Source organism: Sylvia atricapilla, chromosome Z (assembly GCF_009819655.1).
Source record: "Sylvia atricapilla isolate bSylAtr1 chromosome Z, bSylAtr1.pri, whole genome shotgun sequence".
In the NCBI taxonomy this organism is placed as follows: domain Eukaryota; kingdom Metazoa; phylum Chordata; class Aves; order Passeriformes; family Sylviidae; genus Sylvia; species Sylvia atricapilla.
The window spans coordinates 73679758-73692375 of record NC_089174.1 but is presented as its reverse complement, the minus strand read 5'-3'; the positions used below and the strand labels follow the sequence as shown (position 1 = coordinate 73692375).

The 12618-nt window shown below is 38.1% G+C and overlaps 1 long non-coding RNA gene across 1 annotated transcript in view; it reads right to left on the bottom strand.

Annotated features, from left to right (window-relative positions):
• Positions 1–10491: 10491 nt before the first annotated feature.
• Positions 10492–12618, bottom strand: part of LOC136374532 (uncharacterized) — a 477248-nt gene continuing 475121 nt past the window's right edge. The window contains exon 2 of the long non-coding RNA XR_010745916.1: positions 10492–10532. This is a non-coding gene — a long non-coding RNA (uncharacterized lncRNA). The remainder of the gene's footprint in view (positions 10533–12618) is intronic.

The window sequence follows — 12618 nt, the reverse complement described above, 5'->3', positions numbered from 1 at the left end:
TTAGAAGAGTGAGTTGCCATAATACCTTTTAGTTACATTATGCATTCAGCAATTGAAAAATGCTCAGCTAATAAGAAAACAGTTGCATCGGTTGCCTTTGTTTGAAATAATTAAAACTTCAATTTTGAGAGGAAGAAGTAAAGTCTTCAGAAAACGTTTTTTCTCAATAAAAATGTAAGAAAAAAGGCAGCATTGGCAGACGCCATAAGAAATTGAAAGACGGAAAAGAAATGCATAAAACTTCTTTGTACTGGTCATTTTGCTTTGAACATAAAGGAATGTATAAAAAACCAAATAGAGGAAACATTTAATTCCCTTCCTTCATGTTTTCTATTTTACTGTTTTTATGGGTTTGAAAAATACCAGAAATCGTAGCATTGGCTGTTCTGCTTGAAACCGGAGATGATCCAGTGTGATGTATACTTTTTTGTTTTTCATGATTGGTTTCCCAGTTTGAAGAGCTACAAATTGAGGTCCAAATACAACACAATGAGAGCTACAGAAGCATTGGGTGATTGTAAGGAGTGAACACTGATAGAGATTCCCCTTGCTTAGATACTGTGTTTATTGTATTTTGCCTTGGAGTTTCTATGCACTGTTAAAACCGGAGTGCATCTACTGTTTTTGTTAATTTCTCTTTAATATAATTATTTTATTGCAGAAAGTAAATACAGTTTTCAATAATTTCCTTCTGTATATTGTTTGGCACATTTCAGAGTTTGTAGTAATTTGTTTCTTGTAGGCAGTTAAATAGTAAAAAAGGTAGTCTTACTTAGATATTTAAGAATTATATTCTGTATAAAGCAGCATTAATATATTTTGCAATGGAAATTAGGCTAGATACTGTCTGGAAAAAGCCTGCTACTTAATCAGAAATAGTAACAATCTTTCTGCCTTCACTTAGCATTCCTACCTGATCTTACAGTTGGGCTGTAAAGTCTTGGCTAGCATAGGCAAGTCATGTAAATAGATAGTGTTTTGGCATTATCAGGGAAAACCTGGATTAAGTATGGATTTTAGAAGCATCTTAGGTCTATCAGGACTGTATTAACTTGTTCAGACTGGCTGCTGAAACTATAGCTTTCCCTTGATCTACCTTTAGCATGTTCTGCTTGCTTTGTCTGAGGGGTTTGGTGTTAATTTTTGATTGGTGCATAGTTTTTCATCATTATAAATGATTTTATTCTATGCATGTTCTCCTAGATTTAAACCCTTTTGGCCTGCCCTATGGAGGGTGATAACAAATAATTAAATTGTAAATATTAAGTAATTGGCATAATTAATGGTCAACTTCAAAGGCATAACCTCAACTTTTCTTGGTCCGAGTATCACAAGGACCTCTGAAAATTTTGAAATTTATCTTTTGAGAAGTATGTTGTTGTATGTTCAGAATATTCCTTCCCATTGCAGTTGCTTTATGATCTTAGCATTGAATACAACAAAATCTTTCATAACTTTAAAAACCCAAGGCTCTAGGCAGTGATGGGGTTTTTTTTACTTAATTCAAGCCAGGAGATACTATATAAGGTACAAAACAATTGTGAAACTTCCCTCAAACAGCAGTTGGAGCTAAGTGTAAGGATCCACAAAATTAGTTATTAAAATCAGTTTTAGTAACAAAACAATCATCTGTAATAACATGGGTAGAGCCTATCTTAAGATTTGGCAAACAGCTGTAACTATTGTCTTTGAAGATGAAAACCTTTTCTTGCGAGAGGGGATATTATACTGGATTTTAGACCAGCAGTAAAAAAACAAAAACCCCTTAGTTTCTTAGAGGAGAAGGTTGAAATCTGCAAAAGAATCCTGAAGGGCTGTTTCTTAATGCTTCAAGCTGTTTCACTGCAAATTCTTTCTGCCCTTAGGTCCAAAGCAGACACAAGCAGCTGTGAGACCAAATTCCTAGTGAAGATGGACAAATATTAGAACAGCTTCCAAACTGGGAAGTTCAAATAGAACTGCATTAATATTGCGTTAGTATGGAGACTTAAGCATTACCCTGCAGTTGTTCAAAAAATTTGATTAACTACAGGTCTTTTGACACACGTAATCCTGGGGAAGAGATGGAAGCTGCCTCAGTACTGATATTGCTACTTATGTCTACTGATATGTGCCTCTAACTCTTTTTTCAGCCAGAAGTTTATATTCTGCCTTTAAATTGTGCCTCAGAACCTTTGAACATTAACTACTGAGCAATGAAAACTAAAACTGATTGGTACCTTAAGGGCAGGGGAGGCTTTTGAGACAAGTGGTACCCTAATTGTTGGGCTACCCAGCATATGTTGTCTGACGACAGTTAGCCATATGATGATTTAGTTCTAGCTGGAAGCTCCCTTGGGATAGGCAGGTGCAGATAGTGAGGAAGCAACTAGTTGAAAACGTTGTAGGGACATCAGAAGGAACTTCATGTTGGTGTTCTGTAGTGGTCCTGAGAACAGACAGCAGAACCTGAGATGACTTGAAATTAGACATATGCAGGGAAGACTGAATGCAGATTTGTAGGAGAAAACATGTTTTCATTTGTACCACTCAGATTATGTAGGAAGTTCTGTACAGCAGCTGAAAACAATCTGCCATTGCTGGACACTTAGACAAAAGCACAATGCTAAATGGGATGTCTTGTTAGAGAACTAGAAGTTACATGCTTAGAAAATACTTCTCAGATATTTACTTCTAAATAAAAAGGTTAACAGTTTTGTAGTCTTGTTACTTCATTATGCTAGAATATGCATGCATAATTCTTTGTGAAAAAATAAACCAAGTTCCAAACTTTACAACTTTTGCGAGTCTTGATTTGTCAGAGTTTACCGTTGGCAATTGAGTTAATTTTTGCAGTTGTATAATGTTTATTATGTCATACTTAAAATTAACCCCTTACAGAAACTTTGTGCTTTGGTTTTCCATTTAGCTTTATATTTAACCAAAGAGATTTTGGGGATTTTTTATTAAATATTTCTATCAACTGACTTGCTGAATTATTTTCAGATTGACATAAATTTTAATAGTATCTTGAAGGAAGAAATTTGTTTATCTTAGTTAATTCTGTTTTTCTCTTTTGCAATATGTTAGTTAAAAGTTTTCCTCTGAAACTTGACATCAAAATCTGTTTTTCTAGTGAAAGACTACTAAGCCTAATTCTTTTTTCATGCTTGCCTTATTTTACACTCTGATTATGTATTGTGTTCATTCAGCTGTTCCATTGTACTGCTTAAGTGAATGGAAATATTTTGTTTGGTGTATATCAGATAATGAAGATGGTAGTTATGAGTAGTGTGAATTGATATGTATACTTAGAAATAATTCCAGTAAATTTAACCATAAAGTGATTGTGATCTTAAGCCTGGTGTCTTTGATTCTGTGTTTCTAACTCCCTCTTTTTAATTTTCTTTATTTACCTATACCCTCAGATCTTTAGATCTAGATACTCATTTGCACGATTACCCAACTGTCTTTACTTAGATCTGTAACCTTCTAGATGGAAATCCCCAAAGATAAAATCTGAATAATTCTTTTTTAAATGCACACATTGCATCTGGCCTAGATTTATCCTTTGTGACTTGGACATACCAGTTAGGAAGATGCATCTAGTGTTTCACTGTTAATGGGACATGGTGCTAAAGGGTATCTTCTAGCAGAAATTAGCAGCCTAAAGAGACTCTGGATTAAGCAGGGTAAATACTGCTCTGTATCAGTCCTAATTTTTTCATAAAGCACATAATACTTAAACACATTTAGGTAGTGTTTGTTTTCCCATGAAGATAAATCTCTGCACTTGCTTTGGAAATTGAAGTAAAGTTTTTTTTTTCCTTCCAATTATCAGTTGAAGGAAAGCTGAGGGCATTTCTTTAGTTTGCTTTCTATGCTCATAAATAGGATGTTTTGTTAGTACATACACTGTGCTGTGTAAATAACACATCCTTACTCATTGCTGTCTTTGCCAAAAGAGCTCAAATGAGTTAAATAAACTGCAAAGCAGCAACTGTACATTTAGTCCCTCTTTTGGCAGCTGTTTTGAATGATTGTAAACTTGTTCTCCTCTAGCAGAGGATGGTTCCCAGCCAGGCAGACCAGGAAGAGGATTGAATACCCTTACCTATATTTCTGCCACGTGGAGTTTGCTGTACAGAAGGGCAAGTCTGTAACAAAATAGGAAAGACTAAAGCTAACCACTACCACTAAATGGTCACATCCTAGACAGATGTAGGGTGTGCAGCCAAGACCACTTTGTGAACAAGTTACTGCAATACAGTAAAAGTGAATCTTTGTGGTCTTAGTACCAAATACTTCTATATTGTCTTTCTTTAAAAAAAAATCTATTATTGAAAAGGCACCATGTGGAAAATGAAGAATAATTAGCAGAGGGAGACAAAGTTTGGAGTTCTTCCAAAAGTGTGGAATAAGGGAATTTGTATCTTTTGCTCTTAAGGGTCACAAGTCTTCTAAATGCATGAATACTTCCAAAAAACATAAGTGAAGATACACAGAACAGTATGCTTAAAAACACCAAATGACGACTCACATACCATGGATGGGAAAGAAAACATCTCCTCACTGCAAGTAAAAGAGCAATAGCCTTCCCATATTGCAAAATAACTTGTTTACTCACTTTAATTCTGTGTATAAAGAGCTGGTAATCATATCTGACATTTTAAAATACATTAGCCTCTACATTACTTACAGTTCCCTCTAAGATTGTCAGACAAAATCAGGTCATGCAGTTACCCTTTGAACTGGAGAATTATTATTTTTTAAATAGTGATCTATTTCTCTTTATGAGATGATCTCAGTTGCCACATGGCTCAGCCATTGCATGCAGTTGTTTCTTCAGAACTTACAGGCTCGGGTGCAGTGGTTCTCCTCAGCGAGTTTACACAAGTCTCTGCCACCACTCACTTTTATGGCTCAGAAATGAAGAAAAGAAGTCATTAGAAAGAACTCCAAATCCCAGGAAATAAAGGCACCCATTCAGAAAAGCTATCTGTGAATCAACACAAACACTCAAGGACAACCATGAAACCACTGACAAAAACCGGAGAGCAGATTTATTTCATTACCCTGCTAACAAGCCTGGGCAGCAGAGACACACAGGGATACAGGCCCCATCAGGCTCAGCTCATCCTAGCACACTGAGCGTGCCCTGCTGCCTTCCCCTATATAACAGAAAGCTTTGCACATGTCTGGAGTATCTTACCTCTCCATGTGATTTCTGTTTCTCAAAGGATGAGCAACAGTAGGCATAGGAAGTGGGAGTTTTCCCACACTGACAATTTCAGTGTTCCCAGCTGCAAGGTCACTTTGAACAACACTATTCCTCCTTCACCAGATCTCCTGGGTTTAATCCTTTTAAACCATACATGGATACAAGTTCTTACCTGACTTTTTCAATCCATGTATGTATAGACACCTAGAAAATGCATTGCAAAAGTACAGCCAGCTTTTGGAGAAGTAGATAAAAGCATTTCCATCAGATCAGTTTTTTTGGGAAAATGAGCTGTGGTATCAGTTTGTTACATCAGGCTAGACAGAAGGTCTAGCATCTGGGTCTATGCTCTAAGGTACCATGAAATAAGATAAAATGCTTAAAAGCTGTTCAGGTGATTTTCACTTCTACCATGCCTCAGATTTTGACAGTGCAGACATACGAATTAATGACTATTCTGAGTATTGTTTCCTGTAACCCTTCAGAGTTCCCTGCCTTTGGAAGTGTTTTACATTGCTTCTGGCTTTCCAGCACTGCTAGTAAGAAAAATGTGCAAAGAATAGCAGGCTTTGTCCTAACTCACATATTGGAAAGAATGACATCAGCTGGTTATTTTAGCTTGTAATGATAATGGAGCACATCACATCTAAGATCCTAAGGATGACATGCTCGCTTTGTTCAACAGGAACACAGGTGTTTTCAGGTTACCCGTAGGCTACCTTAGGGCACTCTTACCTTACTGCATGCAAAGGAAAAAGTCCTGGTAAATGGTGGAATAAGGGGAAGAATTGTGGCTTTATAGAGAAGGGAGAATTTGCTCTCAAATGCTGTGCAGTAGTCACCCTTGTGACTACTAAAAATTTTAATACAGAAGACATGACAGTTTACTACTGAATAAAAAAGATTACAAATTTTAATAACGGGGGTGTTTTTTTCTACCCTGGCTTACATATACAGTAACAATATGCATTAGGTGACAGTTGCAATACACTAGGAAAAGCTATCTTCGCACGACTTAATGGCCTTTTCTGAGATCATGGTCATAATGTGTACATTGAGTGACAGAAAACCAAATGAAGCAACTGTATCATTTGACTTCCTTTAAATCTAGAGAGTTTTTATGTATGCTTTTGCAAGGTCACAGATACACTTTACAAAAGCTGAATGATGTGCTTTTGATCTTGTCCTCCTAGTGACGTCTCCCCAAAAAAGATGTGTAAGTTAAAATACTCTGTGATGCAGCATGGACAAGCCCCACTATAAATGAGCCATGTGGCTGGCCATTGTTTCAGCAGCTATGGAGGGCAAGCAGGAGACCATAACCTGCAGGAAAAGTGAGGAAAATTGTCACTCTCAGAACATCATGAGTGAGCAGAGGGGCAGAAGTGACAGGACTTCAAAAAAGAGACCCAGTGAGAACAGGCAAAGCCAAAGATGTGTGCCAAAGGAATTGAAGGTGTTTGATAGATTTCAGGGGAGATGAATAGCAAAAGCTAACATTGGTGGTGAATTCAAGCACACTTTAGAACAGTTCTTTCAGAAAAGCATCTTCCTATTTCCAAAGAATCAGAGAAATGCTGGAATGAATAAACCAGGCAAGAAAACTGGAAAAACCTTTCAGATCAGAGCCTGCCCTCTTCATTATTAATTAAAGATGGAAAGCATCTGGAAAGAAATCTTTCAGGTTAAAGACAGGTATTCATGCTTAGGTGTGTTGATACATCAGTAAAAAGTAACATGAGTATAGATGATACACTGAGGAAAAGTCAGTAGAGGAGTAGTGTCACCACACAAATGTATAGGAGTTGTTCCAAGAAAAACATAAACTCATGAAAAGAGTGAAATGATGTGTTTAACTTCCAAATTTTTTCTACAAGGTCCTATACTAGCAGGGTCTTCAAATAAATGGGGAAAAAACAACAGACCTATTGTAGAACAACAACTGATTTAACAAGAAACAGAAAAAATTTAATAATGTGCAGGGATCAACACCAAGATCCACAACGTTCAACATAGTAATAAAAGAGAGAAGTCTGCTTAGTGAGAGCACTGATAGTTAACTATGAGTCTGAAAATGAGTTCTCAGATTTGTAGGAGAAAAACATTTTAAGCGAGATTAGGTGGCAGATAACAGAAGTTGGTTAAAAAAACCCAGTAGCTAGTTTATGTACAGATTGTTAGGTTGTAGTTTTCCCACGGGATGTCATTAAACTGAGAACTGGTACAGCATATTATTAATATCAAAGCTTAGATAAGCTTAAAAAGTAATTATGTAAATTCACAAATTAAAAGTCTGCCAATATTAAGTACTGATTAGAGCCTTTGTCTCAAGGACAGTCTAATCCAAGGAGGGGTCAAATGATGGCAGATATCCCTGAAGCATATCACTGTGTGCCTGCCATACCCTCATTCCTTTTCTGGTGAAAAGGAATTCTGCTAAGGGCAGCAGAAACATGCTGAATTTTTGCTTGTTCCCTTACTTCAGGGTTAATGCTGCAATAATTATAGAAAAACTGTGTAATACAGATTTTTTTTTTTTCATGATTGTTTTTCACTACTTTTAGAGGACCAAAAGACTATTTAGATCAAGGAAGGCTAACATACAATTTGTCCATTTTGTATTTTTTCCCAGTGAAAACTGCCATCTAGAAAAAAAAATTATATAGGTTAATAAGACACCAATGTTTTTACTAGTGTAAGTATTACTCTTCATTCATTAAGCTGTGTATTTCAGGGTTTTTCATATGAAGAGAAGTTATAAATATTTCAGGAGACAATTGAAATGCTATTGATTTTCCCTCTCTCAGTTACATATTTTTATATTTTTTGTGTTGGAAGAGCTGTATTAGGGGTACATGCCCCAGAAGTCTGTGCTTTTCCTGTTGTTGGGTAGCTGGCTGTAGGGATGGTTTGACCCTGGTCAACACCCAAAACCCCACACAGCTGCTCACTCTGCTTCCCTGTGAGACACGGAGGAAATGGAACACAGGAAAACCACTCTGGCATCAAGACAGTGACACTTTAATAGGGGTGGCAAGGGTTGTGCATGCAAGCAAAGCAGAAACAGGAATCCATTTGCTACCTGCCATTGGTGGGCTGATGTCCAAATTCTTCCTGGGAACCAGGGGCTCATCATGTGTAACAGCTGCTTGAGAGGGCAAATGCCATATCCTCTGTCATATCTCATACTTTTTCTGAGACTGTTGGATAGAAGGATGCACTATGGGGTGGAAAATTCTTTTAGTCTGTTAGAGAGTTGTCCTGACTAGGTGGCCCTCTGTGCCCACCCTGGATTTACTCTCTGGGAAGTCAGAGCACAAAAACGAAACCCTTGACACTATGCAAGTTTTGGGAACTGTGCCCAAAACACTGTTGTGTTAGCAATGTTGTTTTGCCACTCAGCCACAATTTTGAAGCACACACTGTGTGGGCTGAAGTGAATGACATTGGCTCATCCCATCCAGACCCAGTGCACCAACATTTTGCAAGGTTGAGTCTTCTTTCCAACACTGGCCCAGCAAGAAACCACAAAATCTCTTTTTTTCCTATGAAACTGTCATAATCTTATCAAACTTCTTGCCCACTGGGTTAATCAATAGTAAATTTCTAGCAGGAGTCAAAAAGGCAGAGGCCTAAGTAATGAGAGCAACTATTTAAGCAATACAATTCTTCCCCTTCTGCTAAAAAATTAATGTAAAATATATAATTCTTTAAAGTATATATACTTCAATAGTTGGCAATAGGTAAGGCAAATATACTTCTTTTGGGATTTTACAGTTTTTCAAGTAATCCTTATTTGCCACTGGTAATTTTCAAGATTTGGGGTGTTTCTGGAAGTAAGAACTTTTCATGCAAGATGGAGCAGCAATATAGTCAGATTCAAGGCCATTATTTGCTTTTTCATCTCTCTTCCACAAATCTTAGCCGAAGAGAAAATCTAATCTTCTACTTCAAAGTCCAGCTGGGAGATTGATCCTTGGTCCAAAATATAGTGTAAAATTTCATCACTACCTCTCTATTAATCAAAAAAGAGCTAAAGCTGCACAAAAAAGAGCTAAATAATTATCTATATATATGGGAGGAAATCAAGCAAAATAAACTTCTCATCATTTTTTACTCCACAAATGGGATTTCAATATTATAATTTCCTTTAATAAAATTATTCATAACAGCAAATTACCTCACATTGCACAGTGCTTTGAAGGTGTACCTTGTAACCAGGTATTTATACCCTATGTGATTAGAGTTTGGATCAGAGTAAAGACACCTAAAGGCACTGGTGCATTGTGTTTTATCATTGCTGAATAGAACTTGGACATCAAAAACCTGATTGAGGACTGGTGGTGTAACTCTGTTGACTCATTCGTCAGTCCAATGATGTTACTGACCAAAGTAGCCTAAATTAATTTATCCAGAAAAAAAAATCTTGATGTTGTTCTTATGGAGAAATGGAAGAACGGTCTCTGCAAGAGCAAAAAGGTCACAAAAATTCCTTTCCCCTGCTCACCAGGAGCCTGGTGACTCCCAGCCTCTGAAATTTTTTCTTGTAGCAAAATACTGAAAGATACAGAATGGTATATGATAAACTGTGCCCCAAAACACAAGGACCAAGTGAAGCAGCTGGGAAGTTATTTTAACAGGAAGAAGCCAGTCAGGGAACTTATTATATTGACACTTGATATGAATTTGTCAGGAAATTATTTATTTAAACTACTGCACAAAACAAATTAAACAAAACACATTAAACAAAAAAGTACCAGTGAAAGAAATTCTACATCCTGTTTATCAAAACTTGATAACTGATGTAAAAATACTGCTCCTTTGTCAGTGCTGTAGCTCTAATGACAACAAAGAAATGGCTGACAGCACGTGCTGTCATTCAATTCCTTACTGAAACCATCCAGTATCACTTAGTTATAAAGAGTTACAGTATCATCGCTGAATGGAAGGGATAACAGAAACATGATTAGAAGGCAAAAATGCAGCCTAGGATGAGACATGGTGCAGTGATTTTACCAAACGACCACAGACAGAGATTGTTGCTAAAAATAATGTAACAGAAGAGATTTCTGCAATCAGGCAGCACTAATATAGCATTAAAAAAAAATTCTGTAAGTGGAAGTGAAATTTCCATGTAGTGGCTTGGTGAATAATTGGAGATTGCCAAAGAGAAAGATCTATAAGGCATACCTAGGTAAAATTATGGGCAATGGCAAAGCACCAGCATATTGAACCAGAACATGATCATGGTCTTTTACTTGGTTATCAATATCCTACTAACATTTATTGATTGCTTTCTTTTGGGGATTTTTTTTTTTTTTTTACCATTAACCTGCCCAACCACACAAGTTAGGAGAAAATTAGATTCTAGTCTATTTAATTTCCCCACCTTGACTTGTTACAGGTTGAGTTAAAGCCATTTGGCTGACTTATTAAGTTCCAGGTTATGTTTAAAGAATAGTATTTTTTCATTGTGCCAGTTCATAAGCTCTCAGTTGGTGTAAAGGTACAGAACTGACACAGCCAAATCAACCAACCAAAACCCCATCTCACTGTATTCCCCCTGCTCTCACCACAAGTTCTATTCATCAGTGGCCATTATGATAGGCAGCATTTCAATCAAGGGAAGACTTTCTAAAGACTTTTAGCAAATTCAGCACATAGAAAGAATAATATAAAGTTTTTGTTAACTAGCTAATCCTGGAATGCTTCAGACACTCAGCAGCCTTACCTATCCATTCATTTTCAGACCGTGAAAGATATGCTGGTGTTTGGCACCTGTATCATAATCTGTGGAACCCCACATTGCTTGAGGAGTTCAGTGTGTGTCACATGGAGCACTTCTGTGCCTGCCACGTAGCACAAGGTAATGATGATACCATTATCACGCATCTCTAGGGATCTTCACATCCTGCTTTCCTTTAGTAATGAATATTCATTAGGTTTTAAACGAATATTTATAAGGGATTTTAAAAAATGGTTGCCACTGATTTATTTAGTTCAGCCCAATTCTAAAACATCTCTGGTTAAATAGCAGCAGAGCAGTATTATGATTGCCAGCATTAGGTGTTTGAATGGTATCGGTAGAAAGCAATTAGCTATCAATACTTTTAAAGAAAACAGAGACTGCAGGGCAGACAATAACTGTTCTCTCTCCACGCCTGCACCATCCGAGCTACAAGAGCGTTTGGGCGTTTTGCAAATCTTCCCTTTGGCCGGAAGGTGTCACTTTGTCACCGCTGTTTGCAGGTTTGGGACGAACTACTGTCGGTCCGCAGAGCCCCGCAGGGCCCAGAGCGAGAGCGAAGACCTCACAGGGATGTCCTGAGCACTGGGAGGTCCTGAGCACCGGGATGTCCTGAGCACCGGGATGTCCTGAGCATTGGGATACCCTGAGCACCGGGATGTCCTGAGCACCAGGATGTCCTGAGCGTTAGGATGTCCTGAGCATTGGGATATCCTGAGCACCGGGATGTCCTGAGCACTGGGATGTCCTGAGCACCGGGATGTCCTGAGCATTGGGATACCCTGAGCACCGGGATGTCCTGAGCACCAGGATGTCCTGAGCGTTAGGATGTCCTGAGCATTGGGATATCCTGAGCACCGGGATGCCCTGAGCACAGGGATACCCTGGTCACTGTGGCTGCAGCCACCAGTCGGAGGCACTTAGCTGAGCCTCCTGACAGCAAAGACAAAATGGCAGTCACACTGCTACTGTGCCCATCATTCTCATTCCTGAAGCTCTTAAGGAATGTTTTCCATCTGAGAATTAGGTAATATCCCTAAATTTCTGCACCAATTTTATCAGTCGATTTTCTTTCTGCCAGCATTAGGCAACATGTACATCACAGGAGATAGGACTGCTTTCTGTTCCAAGAACTAAGTTTGTTTTGTTTTAAACTGCAAGAGACAGTGCTGTTTCTGACAACTAGCAGATGATAAGGAAGCGTGAGACCAAAGACAGCAATGTTATTGAGAAGTGAGTGGGAGGGTAGGGAAGAACAGCGGTGGATTCTCAGACCTGACATTTTCTATCTTAATGCTGGGCAATTCAGTCAGCCTCACAGCTTGGACATCTATTTATCCTCCTCCATCTGGATTTCATGAAGAGAGAGACGCGTCCAGTAACAACTAAGAGTTAACAGTAGCTGCAAAGCTGCCCTCTGTCTGTGAAGCAGCCGGAGCTAAAGGACTCCCCCTAGTTCAGCATCTCAGTAAAATGCTGGAAGATAGCACCAGGATGAATCTGGACCACCTCTTCTTCACTGGCTTTTTTCAACAAGGAAGGAGAAGGATGCAATGCTTGAAACATTGATTTATAGCAGTTTCAAAAGGTATAGATCTCTTTTTCCCTGGCAAGACTCTATTTGTTTCCACAACTGGTTTTGAGCATCACAGATTTTGTTGAAAAGGAACAC